A 17,528-nucleotide genomic window follows, 5' to 3' on the forward strand; every position below is an offset into this window, starting at 1 on the left:
CTCATTCCTAGTCTATCAGAGCAGGACAGGGCCCAAGATCATGCCTTGTTCAACCTTGTCATTTCACAAATACAGGAGTTAAGATTTCAGAGTTACTGGTGGCTCCTGAAAAGGAGGGACTTGGGGCATCTGGCTGGTTCAGCCAGCATAGCATGCAACTTTTTTTTTTTTTAATGTTTATTGATTTTTGAGAGACAGAGACAGAGCACAAGCAGCGGAGGGGCAGAGAGAGAGGGAGACACAGAATCCGAAGCAGGCTCCAGGCTCTGAGCTGTCAGCACAGAGCCCGACGTGGGACGTGGGGCTAGAACCCATGAACTGTGAGATCATGACCTGAGCCGAAGTCGAATGCCCAACCGAGCCACCCAGGCGCCCCACAACTCAACTCTTGATCTTGGGGTCATGAGTTTCAATCCCTGTGTTGCTCCTGGAGCCTACTTAAAGAAAAAAAAAAGAGGGACTAAGTAAGTACATGTATAATTTAATTATGGACAGGTCCTAGCACACAGTAGGTGCTAGAAAAACAAACAAAAACCAACCAACCAAACAAAAAAAACCTTCACTGAATCTGAATAAATCTTCATCGAAGATCTGCTGGAGGAAAGAAGAGGGAGGACGGGGGTCTAGGTTGAGATTCTTAGGCATGGTGAGGAGCTAGGTAGAGCCACTCCCAGGCATTGTGACCCCCTCCCTCCCAGTGAATGGTTGTCTGGCGGGCAGTGGTTTCGGCATCAGCTTCTGCATATACATGCGGAAGCACCGATAGTGGTGGAAATAGTTTCCTGAAAGTCCTTACTCTAGTCCTGCTTTGACGTGTCATGGCCGGCCCAACTCTGAGGCCCGGAGAAGGTCCCCCCACCCTATGGACCCTCCCCTGCTGCCCTCAGGAATGCAGTGCCCACGCTCTGGGGTGGGAAGCCATACTGTTCATTTCTACAGGCCATTTTGGGCAAGTTGCTTTCTGTCCCCTCCTTCCTGGGAAGATCAGGTGATACTGGGACAAGAAGAGTATTGTGGTGCGAACCAGCATTGAAGTATCCTTAAATGGCTGTGGTTCTGGTGCACGCTCTAGGCACACACATGGGCACATGCCTGCACATCCCCCACCGGCTTTGCCCAGGAGAAATAAGGGGGTGGGTTGGTTGTGCCTTCTCTCCCTGAAGAAACGCGGAAGTTGGATGATTTGTGGCTCGTTTTAAGGAGAAATGGGGAAGTGAATTTTCCTGGGTAGGGCATTTTTGGTAACACAAAACAAAAATCGGGGTGAGAGGGAATTGTGAGGCTGGAACTGGAAATTCCAGGGATCTCCACGAGCCCGGGAGAGTAAGCTCTGCCAGGCCTCCTGCGCTGGAGGTGGGGACTGGAGAGTGGGAGCCTGGGGGACTCGCTCAGGGCCTTGGGCAGTAGGTCTCTCTTACCTCAGTTTCTCCCTGAGTGACTGTGCTCTCCTCCTCCCTCCGCTGGCCTGCTCCACGTCCTGTTTCCACTCGGTTCCACAAGGCGCCCCGCCCCAGGAAAATCTGACGTTGCCTCTCTCTTGATCGACAACTGCCCTCCCCTCAGTTTCTTAGTTCACATGGCCATGGGGTCAGCAGACCAGTCTAGGTTTGGGCTGAACCTGCAGTGTGTCCAGGTGTGTGTGTGCGCGTGTGTGCGTGTGCAGGGGTGTCCTGTGGTGGCTACTAAGAGCAATGGGTAGGGCGGTCGGGCCTCCCCCAGGAGGAGGGAAACTGCGAGCAGGCCCATTACGTAAGTCGGGATGAGAGCTCGGCCTCTCACTGCGAGAACCGAGCAGCAGCAACAGTGGCTTCCACGAGGAGGGAACTCATCATCCGGGTGTCCGGTCCCAGCGCTAAGCCGACTACTTCCTCGGGAGCTGCCATCTTGGCACTGTGTGACTCCACCCCCGCCCAGAGTTGATTGGCCCAGGAGTGGACATGTGACCCAACTGGGCCAATCCGATTCTCTCCTCTGGCCACCCCAAAACTGCTATACCATGTGCACTTTGGTAGGCAGCCCTGGGGAGGCCCTGAGGCAAAGACTGGGAAGAGGGGTCAGGGGGTCTGCAGGGAGAGAAATGAAGCAGGTGCAAACTCAGAGACAGGAAGTGGTCTGGTTGGTGATTGATCAAATCCCTGCTTCTAATTTCTTCTGGAGGCCTGGCAGCCTCCCTGCCTTTGGCTCCTTTGGACAAACTTCCTTTTAATAAATTCCTCCTTGCAGCAGTGGTTTTCTATTACCTGCAACTAGACTCCTCATTACAGATATCTGATAAAATAATAGTAATAATCAGTAATAGCTCATATTTATTAAATGCTTATTAGGTATCATACACTCTTCCCAGGTGTTTATATAGTTTGTCTTCAACTTCTCAACAATGCCATGTGGTGTGTATTAATATGCCCGTTTCACAGCAGACGAAATTCTGGTCACACAGCTCACTTGCTCAGGGTCACATAGCCAGTGAAGCCAGGTCTGTCTGAATCCAGGTAGTCTGATTCAGAGTGGGCTGATCATCACTACAGCCTTTTAACTAGAAGCTGTTAGGAGGTAGGGACTCAGGCCTTCTGAGGCCATGTATCACATGCTTTTACTCCAGTCCTGCACCCATAACTCAAGCAGGGGGAGTTGGCAGCTGAAGTGAAGTGTTTGCCCTCTGCCCTACCCCCAACACCACCCCCACCCTTAGAGGTAGAGGAAGAGTCTGGAGTCCCTGGGTTTCCATGACACTGCACTTTGGGGTGGTAAAGATTAAACCCCTGGCGTTCCTCCGAATGCCCAGAGCCCTCTGGAGCCACCAACGAGGAGGCTGGAAAGGAGACCGAACTGTCCTGGAGGTATGGCATGTGGTCAGTCTTACCTTCCAGGAACACTTGCTGGCACTTTGTAAAAGAGCGGCAGCGCACCTTCCTCCCCCACTCAGAGACTGTGAAGCACCATGGTTAGGGGCTAGGAATTGTGTGCCAGCTGCCTGCTCTTGACTCATTCTGCAAGCCTCTGTTTCATTGTCTGTAGAAGGGGATCATAATAACCCCCATCCAGAGGAGAAAGTGAAATAATGGCATCCAGAGGATTTAAAAACCTGGGAGGGATTGGGAACATGTGTACAAGTTACATGAGAAAAGCAGGGACCTGCAGTCTGTCTCCTATGATCCCATGCTTTTAGAGTTTTTGTTTTGTTCTCTTCTGTTTTTAAATCTGGAAAGATAAATACCGAGGTGTTAAATGGGATATTTCTGTGTGATAAGATTACAGGGCATTTTCATTTATTTTTCCTTTTTGCATTTAAACTTTAAACTTTCTAGCATGAGCATAAATGAGCATATATTTTAAAACCTATCACACTTTACACATATCAAATATTTTTATTATTTTTTACTTCTAAGTGCTTTGGCAAGTACAAAGTCATCCATAAATGCAAGAGTGTGAGTACTTGCCTGAGTCCTAAAGCCATTGTGTGTGGGGGTGCTTGTGAGCTGCCTCCCCAACACTCACTCCCGTCTTCCTTCAGAGCAGGCTGGGTGAGCTGAATCCCATTCCATCTCCACCAGCGGGCCTGGATTGGCTGGAATCAATCATTGTGGTGACTTTGTTAGGGAGTCCATGATGGACATTGGGTCAATCCTAAGATTTGTGTTTGTTTGGGTGAGGAAATAGATTTCTTCTTTTTAAAAATATCTTAAAGGAGACTTCTGTAACTTGCTGACATTGGCCTGAGTGAGAGTGGGGCCAAGAAGGAGGAAGAGGAGCTGAGACATGGAAAAACAGAGCAAAACCAAGTCCTGATTACATCACTGCGCCACTGCGAAAAGCCTCTCTGAACGTAGACTTTTTGTTTTTGTTTGCCAGAGAATTCCCTTTATTTTCAAAACCAGTCTGAGAAGTTGGATTTTCTATGAGTTACAACTTCCTAGCTGATAGAGAAACTGGGACCAGAAGTGGGATGTTGTGAGTAATAGACCCAGAGCGTGTGGGGCTCAGGAGATAGGAGGGGCACAGGTGGACCCCAGGCTCCTGGCTGAGATGTTGGCAATTCTAAAGTAGAAGGTGAAGGAGTTGGTTGTGCTGTAGTCTGTTGAATCTTGGAATTCAAACCAGTGCCTATAAGGCTGCTCTTTAAGGAGACTTGTGGGAAAATCTCAGGGTTTTGGAATAGGTGTTCATTTTTTGTCGTCATTGGTTAATTTCTGCAAGAGACAGGACTCCGTGGACATAGGCCTGTTTAAAAGGAGGGAAGGAAGTAGGAGGGCTTTGCTAAGAGAAGCCCTTTATACCCATGGTCTGCAATACAAGTTGACGGTGAGTTCAGGATTCCTGTTGAAAAGCAGAATGTTCTACGTCAAGCTGTATTTGGTGTAAGCAGAGCCAGGAAGTTAAAGCCTTGGCAGGAGATAAAACTGAACACCCCTCAGGTCCCTCACAAGCATATCCTGTTAGGCATTCTTTGTCTGACAAAGATGCCCAACTCCTACTCTTTTGCTTTTGCTGGGAGTCAAGAGGCCAGTTAGTGGTATGTCTCCACCCCTGCCATGGCTTTGACATGTCAAGGTAGAGGTCATCGGTGAAAGCAAGGGCAGGGGGATGCACTGAACCCAAGGCCAGTCGTCGGGAGGTAGATATCCTCAGCCCATGTTCTGGAAACAAAGATGTGGCAGTCACATCTGGCTTGGGTTACTACTATATGTATTTGATTAAAAGCAAATAGATTAGACACCTACTAAGCCTTTATGAATATCACTAAAGTAAACCTCAACCTACCAATATCGGCCTGCCATTGTCCACACCCTAAAGCATGCTTGGGTCCCTGACTGTGTCTAACAGGAAGTGAGGGGCCAAAGTGGTGCAACCTCCAGTGAGAACATGTCCGAGAACCATCTCAGATGTGTCCGTTGGAAGACAGGGAGGTGATAGATAGGCTGAGGCACAGGCAGGAGGATGGACAAATCTTCAAGGAAGATTTTATCAGAGATGATGAAAACCTGGTGTGTTAGGGCAGGATGGAGAGTGGAAAAGTTCTCTCCCCTGCCATCCTGGGTACAGCCAGCTTTTCTTCTACTTATTAGGGATGGCTTGTCTCCTGCCTCCATTCTGGAAATGCCACGGGACTGCTAAAGCCAGGCCTGCCTGAATCTGCTCTGGCTTCTGGAATCCAGCCCCCAGTAGATGGCCTTAGTCCTTCCTTTTGGCCTACGGGCTTCTCTAAGGCTGAGAATAGGAAGCAACATGCTCCCTTTCAGAGCTGGGAGCTCAGAGCTCAGAGCCTGCTCGCAAGCCCTTTTAGAAATAAAGGACAAAATGGGGACATTGTTCCCTCGACAATGGGGTTTCTCACAAGCGGGCTTCCCCTTTTGTGAGGAGGGCTCCCTTTAAGAGCAGCTGGGACTGGCCAGTTCTTAGGGTACTGAGCGCCAGCTGCTAAGCTGACTGATGGGAGGGACCCGGACTGGGGATGGAGTTGTCCGTGTGAAGGGACGCCTTGGGGTAGTACTGCCTGAAAGATTGGACTAAGAGAAGATGGGGACTGGAGCAAGCGCTAGGCTTCAGATGGGATTCAGACAGGGGCTGGGGCAGGATTAGGGAGTAAACCTAGGCCTGGGGCCAAAGCCAAGGCTGGTGTGAGGCTTGGAGGGTAGAACTGGTCTGGGAGGGCATGTCACACACAGCGCAAAAGCCCAGGCATGAGACATAGGCAACTCAGGTTCTCCGTTGACTGGTTGTCCTCAGACAGGCTCTCTCTTGCCTTTCATCTTTGTTCCAGTGTTATCTTCTTGGCCTTCAACACCCTATTTAATGCCACAATCTGCCCCCGGGAGGCACTCTTGTTCTTCCTTATAGCTCTTTATCCACATCCTTAACATTTCTTTTTTAAAAATGTTTATTTATTTTGAGGGAGGGAGAGGGGCAGAGAGAGAGGAGAGGGAGACTCCCAAGTAGGCTCTGCACTGCCAGCTTGGAGCCCAACGCAGAGGTTGAACTCACAAACATGAGATCATGACCTGAGCCAAGGTGAAGAGTCGGTCACTTAACCAACTGAGCTACCCGGGCACCCCCCCCCCCCACCACTTAACATCGTCTAATGTACCATATAACTTAGATATTTATAATGTTTATTATCTGTCTTCCCTAACTAGAATGTCAACTCCATAAGGACAGAGATCTTTATTTTATTCACTTGTGTCCCCAGTCCCTAGAAGAGTGCCTGGCACGGAGCAGTCATCCATCCGTTGGACGAATAAAATTGTTAAGCTTCTCTGAGCTGAGAGCTTCCTCCTTTGAAAAGCGAGGAGGATATTCATGACGCAGCCTCAGTGTTGCGGATTTAGTGGACATAGCGTTTTACACCCGCCCGGCAGGCACTTGTGCAAATGACAGCCTGTGTATGCCTGAGCTTCCTCACCTGTCAAGTGGGAATAAAAGTCCTACTCTGTAGGGTTGTTGTGAGGATCGGATAGGTTAACAGGTGCAAAGCACGTAGACCAGGGCCTGTGACAAAGTCAGTGTTCAGTAATGTTGGGCGTCATGTTGGTCGAACGAAACCGTCTTCTCCTTAGTCTTCCAGAGCCTTTCAGTTCATTGTTCTATGGAGCTGAAGGTGGGGCTGAAAGTGGTACCGGGACACAAGTGGCTGAAACTTTGGTTATGCCTGGGCTTGAGATGGAATGATCCTTTGTTTGTTTGTTTGTTTTTAAAAATTTTTTTTAACATTTATTTATTTTTGAGACAGAGAGAGACTGAGCATGAACGGGGGAGGGTCAGAGAGAGGGAGACACAGAATCCAAAACAGGCTCCGGGCTCTGAGCTGTCAGCACAGGGACCCGATGCAGGGCTCGAACTCACGGACCGCGAGATCGTGACCTGAGCCGAAATCGGCGCTCAACCGACTGAGCCACCCAGGCACCCCTGGAATGATCCTTTGAATACAGGGGTCAGAATAGACAAAGCGTTTCCAGAGCCCAGCATCCTTAAATGTCAACCTAGAGGGGCTCCGGGATGGCTCAGTCCGTTAAGCGCTGGACTCTTGGTTTTGGCTCAGGTCATGATCTGGTGGTTCGTGAGATCTAGCCCTGAGACGGGGTCTGCACCGGTGGTATGGAGCCTGCTTGGGGTTCTCTTTCTCCCCCTCTCTCTGCCCCTTCCCTGCTCATGTGCTCTCTAAACAAACAAACAAACAAACAAACAAATTTTTTTAAAAAAGTTAAAAAAAATATCCACCTAGATTTCAGGCGGTCTTTCCCCAGCCCCAGGTCAGAGCCCACTCCTCACTGCCCCCCCTCCCCCCACCAACCCCTGGAAACAGACCTCAGAGTTTTGTCTCTTTTCTCTCTGTACCTTCTCCTTCCTCTCTCTCCATCCAGGGCTTGAGCCACCAGTGCTCTCCATCTCAGCATTTCCCAGTGAAGGAGACTCCCCAAGGGGCAGTGGAAGTCAGAATTAGAACTCTGGACCTCCTGGCCTTCTCATCTCAAACCTGGCTTCTAAGGCCTGGTAAACTTCAGGCCTTGTTAAAAAGCAGGGGGCTCATCACATGCTCTTAATAAATATGGAGTAAACAGATGAGTAGAAAAAAGTAGAAGAAGCCCCAGCTTTGACCCTGACCTTTATTTTTTAATTAAAAAAAATTTTTTTAATGTTTATTTATTTTTGAGAGGGGCAGAGAGAGAGAGGAGGATAGAGGATCTGAAGTGGTCTCTGTGCTGACAGCAGACAGCCCGATGTAGGGTTCGAACTCACGAACCTTGAGGTCATGACCTAAGCCGAAGTTGGACACTTTAACCGACTGAGCCACCCAGGTACCTCAACCCTGACCTTTAAGTAAATAACATCTTTGGACTCCAGTTTCCTCATCTCTTGTGGGGACTATAAATGCCTGCCCTGTCCACCATATAAAAGTGTTGTGAGACTCATTAAATCATTAGTTCTTTGGGCAAAGGGAACTTGGAGGTCAGGCAGTCCAAGTTGCTTACTTTTCCAATAAGGAAACAGAGCTCCAGAGACAGGGGATGTGTAGACGTAGAGAAACCTAATATAATGAATTGCTTTCTACCAGCCAAGTGGTCCCAGAATCCTGGACTCTCATCTGGATTTAGATATTGTCAGTCCATCCAGGCAGAGGGCATCTGAGCCTAGGCAGGGAAAGTGACTTTCTCAGCTCCCCCAGAAAGCTAGGGCAGAGCTGGAAGGTGGGGATCCTGGTTTCCCATCCAGGCCTCCTTCCTGCTTCACTGACAGCACCAGGAAGGGAGGTACCCAGGGAGCATGGGCAGCAGTGGCTGCTGGGTGCCCCCTGCCCCTACTTCAGTTGAATTTTCCTTGTGGGACAGAGCCCAGGAGCAGGCTAGGAGAGGTAAGGCAGGAAGGAGGTGGGGTTGCCCAGGCAGTGGTTCCTCTCAGTGGACTCCCAAGGTGGGATAGTACCTTGGGGAAAATCACCCAGACACAGGGGCCCCAAGCTGGCCATGTGGTGCACCCAGAAGATCCTATCCCTCATAGCTTTGGGGAGATCAGAAGTCAGGGGTTGGTGCTGGGGACCCATGACAGGTGGAATAGAGTTCCCCCAACTTCCTGCTGGCTCAGCCTCCCAGCATCTGTCTATGCTGTGACAGGCAGACTTACCATGCCTGGGGATTTTCCCCTGGCTCACTGATGATGACACCATCTCAAGCCTCCTCCTATCCCTAAACCCTTGCTTGGAGTTTGTAAGCAATGACAGAGGCCTTCTTAGCTTCTGGTCAGTTCTGGATGTTTTCACCCATGATGTCTTATACAAACGTGTATTTCCTAAACTTCACTCATGTACCACATCCATGATTTTTGCTGTAATAACCTAAGCCATTAAATATATAAATAACGCTCTTGAAAAAGAGAAAGGGTGTGCATGGCACCTGGGTGGCTCAGTCAGTTGAGAGTCCGGCTCTTGATTTTGGATTTTGGCTCAAGTCATGATCCCAGGGTTGTGGGATTGAGCCCTGCATCAGGCTCTGAGCTGAGCATGGAGCCTGCTTGGGATTCATTCTCTCTTTCTCTCTCTCTCTCTCTCTCTCTCTCTCTCTCTCACCACCCCTCTCCTCTGCTAAAGATACCTTGTATTACTCCTGTAAATGAAGAAACAATATCAATTGCTAAAAATACAGAAAGCAAAAACAAATGCAAAGACATTCTTGGTTTCTGGTGCCAGGTCCCACTTCTGGCTCCAGTCTTACTGGCAAGTCATGTACTCTTTCTGGGACTCTGTTTTCTCTTCTGTAAAATGGGATTGTTGGGAAATAATATATGCAAGATGCCTGGCCCTGAGCTGCCATGGAGCAGGTCAGAGAGTTCTGGGCTGGTATTGGGTTCTGCTGGTGCTAACACCATCTCCCCTCTACTCTAGACTTGACCCCCTTCTCACCTTTAGGACAAGGTGGCTGCAGGAAGATTGGGGCTTAGATATTGAGGATGGCAGAGATCTGGGGGACCCAACGTCCGTGCCTTCAAATCTCCGACTGGCTTTTGTGGGTTAGAGGCACAGATTGCTCCAGGCAGCCCTAAAGGCCACCGAAAATACCCTTTTCTCGGGAGGCAGTCAGGTCTTTGTCGCTGAACGCATTCAGACATTGCTGGGAGACTTGGCAGAACATTGTCAGGAGAATTCAAACTCAGTCTGGTTCTAGGGAAAGGAGGCAGATCCCCCCTGCTCATGGGGCTGGTCACTGGGGAGTAGGGACGAGGCCTATAGTGCTGGGATCTACTCCTGTCCACCCCCCTCACATTCATCTAGAATTTTAGAGTTTCCTGTGCACTTTTCAACTATTCTCTCATATGACTCTCCCAGCAAGTGGTGAGGGAAACCAGGGAATACAGTGGCTATGGAACAGGGGGATCCACAGGGGCCAAGTGACTTGTCCAAGGTCACCAGGGTGGAGTCTTGAACCCGGGATGTCTGACTCCTTTTCTTGGGAAGTGTGGTTCACTCCTCTGTCACCCAGGAGGCTAGTGGCTGGGAATCTGTCTGGGACCAGTCAGCATGGACCCTGGCTGGCCCTTTCCCTCTCAGGAGAAAAGAGGTAACAGCCCCTGTTTAGTGGAGGCTCCCTTCTGGAAGCCACCCCTCCTAGGTCACCCTCTGCTTCCTGTGGCCCTAGCCAAGGAGAGAACCCAAGGGCAGGGAAGAGAGCTAGCCGGATAGAGTGTTAGCCGTCTGGTCTGAATTGGAAAGGAGAGAGGGCGGCAGGGAGAGTCGGACAGACAGGTGGACAGAGACAGAGGACACGTGCATAAAGACGAATAGAGATATGGAGAGACCCGAAGAAAGGTAGACAGACACAGACAGACACACAGAGAAGGGCAGAAAGACAGAGGGCAGGAGAAAGACCCACAGAACGAAGTTAGAACCAAAGATAAAGACAACTGGGCTACGCGCGCGCAGAGACTTGAATCCGCCAGACCTCGCAGAGAGGGAGGCAGAGAAGGCCCCGGCGGGAGGAGGACAGGGACCGAGAGAGCGGGGAGGGGGGGGGGCGGTGGAACAAGCCGGCAGCTGGGGCCCCCCCGCCGTCCCTCCCCCACCGGCCGAGGAGCCCGACGGAGCTGGGGCGCCCCGTCTCCCGGCAGGGGGCGCCCTGGCCGCGCTGCCAGGTCAGCCAACACAACTCCGGCGGGGGGCGGGGCGGGGAGGACCCGGCCCGGGCTGGGGGAGGGGGCGGGGGCGGGCGCGGGGGAGGGCTGCCCTGGCCTCCCTCCCGGCCCCGCGGCCGCCTTTATAAGCTCGCGGGGGAGGTGGCCCCGGCAGCGTTGTGCTCCCGCCACTCCGGGCCCTCGGTCCCAGCGCACCGGCCCCACGTCACTTGTGCCAGGACAGACCTTCGCCCACGAACTGTGCTCAGGTAAGGACCCGATGCCATCCCCCGGCTCTCCGGGATCCCTGGGGACGTGGTCGACACGGGCCCCTCCCACATCCTCCCTTCGTCCGGGACCGGCGGCGAGAAGGGATAGAAATGTCAGAGCGCGGACCTCCGCGCCTGCACACCACCCAGGGCGGCCCGTTCGCGACCCTCAGCCACCTGTCCCGCTCCCGAACTCGTGCACATCCGAGGCTCTCGGCAGCGCGCTGGGCCAGGCTGGAGGTTGGACGTGGCGCCCACGGGGACCGCGAGCTAAGGGGACCGCGCTCGGGACGGCCGCTGCAGTTCTAGGGTCTCCTGCCTCCTAGGTCTCTGCCTGGGACCTACACCTGTCTTCGCGCCTCTCCCCGGTGTCCCGTGACCGAGCTGCCCTGATGATACCCATCTGGTGGGAGATCCAGAGACTCAGGCTGTCAACCCCAGCACCCTGCCTGGTGTCTTTCCATGCCGCCCACCTAGGAACCTCTAGATCACGCTCAGACGCTTGGGGAGGAGGCTAGCGTGTCCACGTGGGGTCCAAAGTAGTTTGGGGCAAAGCTGGAATGAGCAGAGGGAGGGAGGCTCTGGGGTCCCAGAGCCGCGTGGTGGCGGGGGAGGGGAGAGGGGACAACTGGCGTGTGAGTGTTTGCTGGGAGTTGGGGTGGCCACAGCAGCGGGGGGGGGGGGGGGGGGGCGGGGGGCAAAGCCCTGGACCCCTGGAAGCAGAGGGAGCCTACCCCTCACCTCTGGCTGCCCGCAGGTAAGTGGGTTGCCCAAGGCTGATTCCCATGCCCAGTTTAGGTTAAATGCATGGTCACAATGGTGGGGGAGGGAGCTGAGAAAAGCTCCATCATTGTCCCTTCTGACCCTTTTCTAACACATAATGGGGTTGGGGGAGGGGGGCCTTTACAAAGACTTCTGGGTGGAGGAGGAAAACGCTGGAGATCAAAAGAAGCTTCGGATTCTGAGGCCAGAAAGGGCTTTTGAGCCCTGGGAAAAACTTGTACAGGTGGGCAGGTTTCCCAAGGAGGCAAGGGTTGGCTCCTTGACTTAGTGAAGATGCCAGAGACTGCATTGAGGGCCTGATGTGTGCCAGGCCTGCCCCAGCCCTTCACGTGCACCATTTGGTTTACACATGGGGAGACTGAGGCTTACAGAAACTAAGCAAGTGAGGACACCAGGATTTGAACTCAGAGTTCCAAGGCTCCATCCCTTCCCACCCTCCAGACCTGCCTTCTCCAAATGTCCAGCCCTCCCCACCTGTGTTGTCCTCTCTCCACCCACTCTACTGCTCCCTGCCCCTGCCCATCTTGTCCCTCTGTCTCTTTTCTTCTTCCTGAACTTCCGTGCCTCTGAAGTCCCTAAGCAGCAGAGGTCCCTGGACACAGCTTCCCAACTTCCCAGCCCCTGGAGTGAGACAGGCTCTGTGTCCGTGTCACCCCCTGTAAAATGGGAGTATGTCTCTCTCTTAAGACTCTTGTGAGGAATAAAACTGAACTGAGGCCAGAAAACAATGCTATCTTTATTCAACAAATACTTATTAAGCTTTGTGCCAAGCCCTGTTCTAGGTGCTGGCAATGGAGCAGGAGAGAACAGACAAAAGCCCTCTTCGTGGAGCTGATATTCCGACATTCCCATAGAATCGCAATCAAGTAATTCACAAGAGAGAAGATGAAAATGCAGTAATACAGGGGCTCCTGGGTGACTCAGTTGGTTGAGCATCTGACTGGATTTCAGCTTAGGTCATGATCCCAGGGTTGTGGGTTTGAGCCCTGCCTCAGGTTCTGTGCTGAGTGTATAGTCTGCTTGGGATTCTCTGTCTCTCTGTCTCTGTCTCTGTCTCTCTCTCTCTCCCTGTCTCTCTCCCTCTCCCTCCCCCCTCCCCTCCCCCTCCCTCTGACCCTCTCCCCCACTTTCTCTCTCTGTCTCTTTCTCTCAAATAAAAATAAAAATTAAAATGCAATAACATGTATAAAGTTGATTGGCCAAGGAGCTCCTGGGTGCCTCAGTCGGTTCGGGGCCTAATTCTTTGGCTCAGATCATGATCTCATGGTTCGTGAGTTTGAGCCCCATATTGGCTTCTGTACTGACAGTTCAGAGCCTGCTTGGGATTCTCTCTTTCTCCCTTTGCTCCTCCGTGTGCTCTTTCTCTCTCAAAATAAATAAAATAAACTTTAAAAAACGTTAAAATTTTTTTTTAAAGTTTTTTTTTGAGAGAGGCAGTGCGAGCAGAAGAGGGTCAGAGAGGGAGACACAGGATCTGAAGTAGGCTCCAGGCTCTGAGGTGTCAGCACAGGGTCCGATGTGGGGCTCCACCCACGAGCCGTGAGATAATGACCTGAGCCGAAGTTGGATGCCCAACCAACTGAGCCCCCCAGGTGCCCCAAACTTAATTTTTTTTTAATTGGGGGCTCCTGGATGGCTCAGTTGGTTAAGCGTCTGACTTCAGCTCAGGTCCCAATCTTGTGGTCTGTGAGTTCGAGCCCCGTCGGGCTCTGTGCTGACAGCTGTGCCTCTGTCTGTGTCTCTGTCTCTCTCTGCCCCTCCCCCACTCACACTCTGTCTCTCTCTGTCTCTCAAAAATGAATAAATGTTAAACAAAATTTAAAAAATTGATTGGCCAACATTTTATTCTCTCTAACAGAAAAAGCAACTTAGCGGTGTGACCTGAGACAGGTTCTGTCCCCTGCTGTGCTTCAGTGTCCTCCTTGAAGCTGAAGACATCAATAAACAGTACCTACTGTAATTTGAGGCATCTGAGTGGCTCAGTCAGTTAAGGGTCCCACTTGGGCTCAGATCTGGCTCGGATCATGATCTCACAGTTTGTGAATTTGAGCTCTGTATTGGGCTCTTTGCTGTCAGTGCAGAGCTCTCTTTGGATCCTGTCTGCTCCCCTCTCTCTGCTCCTACCTACCCTGCTCGGGCGTGTGAGCTCTCTCTTTCTCTCTCAAAAATATTAAACAACAAACCAGTACCTACTGATGGTGAGGTCTATACATGATTAATGCATGCAAGGTGTTTAGCTAGTGCCTGTACTTAAAGAAAATATTGACTATGATCAGCTCTAATCTCAGCAAAAAATGCAACTCTGACCCTGGGTGTGAGGTTATGTCACTACCCCTGAACCCTGGCCACCCACCTTCGCCTCAGCTCAACCCATTCTCTGATTGGCTGCCCTATAGGATGGCATGATGCCCTCACTACCATCTGAGATACAGCCTTGCTCAGCAGCCTGGAGCTTTGTGCCGGGCACAGGTTTGGAGCTGTCATCATGCATTGCGCCCCGCCCTCTGCCTGTTCTTGTGCCTCGCTGTGTCCCAGCTTGGGACTGGGGTGAAACCAAGCTCAAGTCCTGCCTGTCCCTTGGCTTACTTATCTGACATTCCCTGCAAGCTAGATGCTGTCCTCGATTTACATATGAAGACACTGGTCTTAGAGAGAGGGAGGGATTTGTCCGAGGACACACAGATGTTACCTGGGAAGTGGGGGTGAGGGCCCAGGTGGCTAAAATCCCAAGCCTGGTGATCTCCGTGTCGTACCCATCTCTGGGGATGGGGCCTTCCTAATCCAGGAGCAGGATCCAGCAGCACAGCTCAGAGTTCTCACCTTGAAATAGGTCCGACTGAAGTTATTAATACAAATCCCAGAGCTCCGAGAGAGCTTTGCGGAGAGAGTGAGCAAGCTGGGCTGAGGACCAGTGCTCAGAAATCTTCCTGCGTGGCCACAGGAATGCTGACTAAGCTTCCCAGGGCAACGTAGTCACAGGCAGGCTGGAGCTAGGCTAAGAAGCATGGCTTCCTTTTTTTTTTTTTTTTTTCCTTCTAGAGGTATCCTGGCATTTAGAGGGCAGCTGGGGGCAGTAGATGAGAGGTTCATTCCCAGCAGTTCTTTGTGACCCTGAACGAATCACTTTCCCTCTCTGAATCTCAGATGAAGAAATCATTGGCAATGTGGGTTAGTAATATGTACTTTGCAGCTGCTATGAGCGGCCAGCAAGATCATAAATGGTTTTCCAACACTGGGCTAAGTGTTGGTGGCTTAGGAGTTCTATTCCCAGGGCATTTTCCTTCATCACTAGCAGATGGTCCATAAGGGCCAGAGGGAAGGCCCTGTTTAGGTTAAGAGGCCTAGAGAGCAGGGAAAATACTGGCTTTGGGGTTGGCATTTTGGCTTCCAGTCCTAGCTGTGTGACCTGAGGCAAGTCACTTGGCCTCTCTGAGTGTTGGGTTCACAGTCGGCCCTCAACAACTTTTATACAATGTTCACTGTCCAAAGAACATTTAAGAGTAGTCTCTACGTTTTCCACCTCCCCATCCCACCCCCCAACATTTCATAATTGCTCCCAGAAAAAGTTCCTGCTTAAAGTTTTCCATGCTGAAATTCTCAACCTCACTGTGGCATGAAATCAATTGTTTGCATTTAATTTGACTTCTCAAATTAAGGGGTAAAATTTGAGATGAGGGTAGGGGGTTGGGGGAGGAGAGAGGAACATGAAGTTAAACCAGATGTGTTTTTGTTTAACTGTCGGATGGTGGTTAAACTGCCTGAGTATTACCCTTGTTCTTTTTGAATTCCAGTAACCAGGAGTTAGGTTTCACTAAAAATTGTAGTGTTCCTTCCCAGCTAATGTGGACTTGTCTTCCCCATTATTATTATTATTTTATATTCATCTGAGGCCACAAAGTACTGACCAGTGAGGATACCTCATAGATGCCTGGGATTTCAGAGCTGGAAGGTGTTTAGAAGCTGACGCAGTCAGCTGGCTGCTTTGCAGACCAGAGAGACTGAGGCCCAGAGAAGGGAGTGCATCTGTAATGTATCTATTTTTTGAAAAGAATTGTTGAGGGAGGATGCAGGGGGTGTGGATTAGTAGAAAAAGATCCTCAACTCAAGAGAGCAGAGTTGATATGCTACCTACCAGTGTGACCTTGGGCAACTCACTTCCCCTCTCTGAGCCTCAGTTTCCTTATCTGTAAGCCAAGACGCCTGACTTCTCCAAGACTTGGAATGGGTCTAATTCAATCAACTGGCCTTCGAATATTTATGGCCCAGGTAATGGCAGGTCTGGCACAGGCTGCCCTCCAAAGGTGGCAGGGGACAGCTGTGGCTGCTTAGTGACTCCTACGGTGATTTAAAAACATTGATTGAGTAGTTGTTGTTGTTCAGCCAAGCGATTTCATTTTACTTCTCTTGAGATCAGATGTGGCCACACGGGCCCACATTCCTGCCTGGCCACTGTGGCGGGAGTGGATTAGCCGCTGCTCTGTCCATGTTACCACAGTCCTCACGACTGCCTTCTCCCTCACACCCACCTGCCTCACTGACATGACCTGCCTGCCTTGTGAGTTTGCAGTTTCTGAGCAAGGTGCTGTGAGGCCTTGGAAGGAGGGCTCAGATCTCATCTGAATGACTGCATGAGGCTTGGGCCAGCCCTCAGGAGGCTGGCAGTAGGAACGTGGGACACGTGGACATCCTTCTGTGGCTACACGTAGGTGTTTTCTTCCAGCTCTCGTGGTCCCCGGGGAGAATCTAAGGGCTCTAGAGGTCTAGGGGTGCCACCATCAGCCTGTCAGGATGCAGATAGCTGGGCCTGGGGCCTATCTCCTGGGGGACAGGCAGCCCTGGGTGCTCCAGGGTACAGATTAATGCAGCTCCCTCAGGAAGGGACTCCCTGGACAAGTACCAGCTCACCTAATGCTCCCGACAGCCCTGTGCTCTGGTGTCACTCCACAGACAAGAAACGCCATCTTGCGCTCTGAACCCATGACTCTGTTGTGTCCCCTTTCCTCGGTGCCAAGACCCGGCCATGACGGGCAGGCACCATGGTGGCAGCACAGATCTCCAAGTCCACGTGACTGAGCTGGAGGGCAGTGTGGGAGGCCGAGAAGCCTTGTGGTTAAATACAGGGGCTCTGGAGGCAGCTGCCTAGACGTGAGATTCTAGGTGTCCACAAGTGCTCTGGGGATACAAGACGAACAAGCGGGAGCCCTCGTTCCTGGGAGTAACCACGGGCCCCCTGGTCCTTGCTCTTTTGGAGGAGCTCAGAAATGTGCCCTGTGTGGGTTTGCATTTTGTGAGTGCCCGCTGGGTGCCTGTACCTTCAACATTATCTCTGATCCTCACCTCCCCACCTCCTGCTGCTTTGCTGTAAAGACTGAGGCTCAGAGGGTAGATATGTGGGAGTCAAACCCTTTCCCCCAGTACCTCTGACCCAGGGAAGGGAGGAGAGGAGGGGGACTGGGAAGCTATTTCTGGGAGTAAGACCTCCACCCACCCTGTAGTGAGGCCCTGCCCCCAGGCATGTTTCATAGAAGTATCTTCATCCTCCCAGACCTCATTTTGACTCAGGGGGATGAACTTCGCCAGGTCAGGTGCGCAAGCCTCTGGGCAAAGATCAGCAAACATTTAATGTTCTTTAAAAAAGTGTTTAGGTGGCTTTTATTTGAAAAGCCATAAATCTAATCTTTATTTTTTATTTTTATTTTTAAAGTTAATTAAAAAAAATTTTTTTTTTTTAATTTTTTTTTCTTTCAATGTTTATTTATTTCTTTTGGGACAGAGAGAGACAGAGCATGAACGGGGGAGGGGCAGAGAGAGAGGGAGACACAGAATCAGAAACAGGCTCCAGGCTCTGAGCCATCAGCCCAGAGCCTGACGCGGGGCTCGAAC

The 17,528-nt window shown here is 51.3% G+C and overlaps 1 protein-coding gene across 2 annotated transcripts in view; it reads left to right on the plus strand.

Moving 5' to 3' along the window:
- Positions 1-2,766: 2,766 nt before the first annotated feature.
- ALPL (alkaline phosphatase, biomineralization associated) overlaps positions 2,767-17,528 on the plus strand; it is a 66,081-nt gene continuing 51,319 nt past the window's right edge. Inside the window, exon 1 of one of the 2 annotated variants that reach the window (XM_053208489.1) lies at positions 2,767-2,837. The gene's annotated coding sequence lies outside the window, so the exon portion shown is untranslated. Of the gene's footprint in view, positions 2,838-10,703; positions 10,863-17,528 lie in introns of those variants that run through there. The other variant, XM_027060169.2, reaches the window with a different exon arrangement.

This window comes from Acinonyx jubatus, chromosome C1, assembly GCF_027475565.1.
Source record: "Acinonyx jubatus isolate Ajub_Pintada_27869175 chromosome C1, VMU_Ajub_asm_v1.0, whole genome shotgun sequence".
Taxonomy (NCBI): Eukaryota; Metazoa; Chordata; class Mammalia; order Carnivora; family Felidae; genus Acinonyx; species Acinonyx jubatus.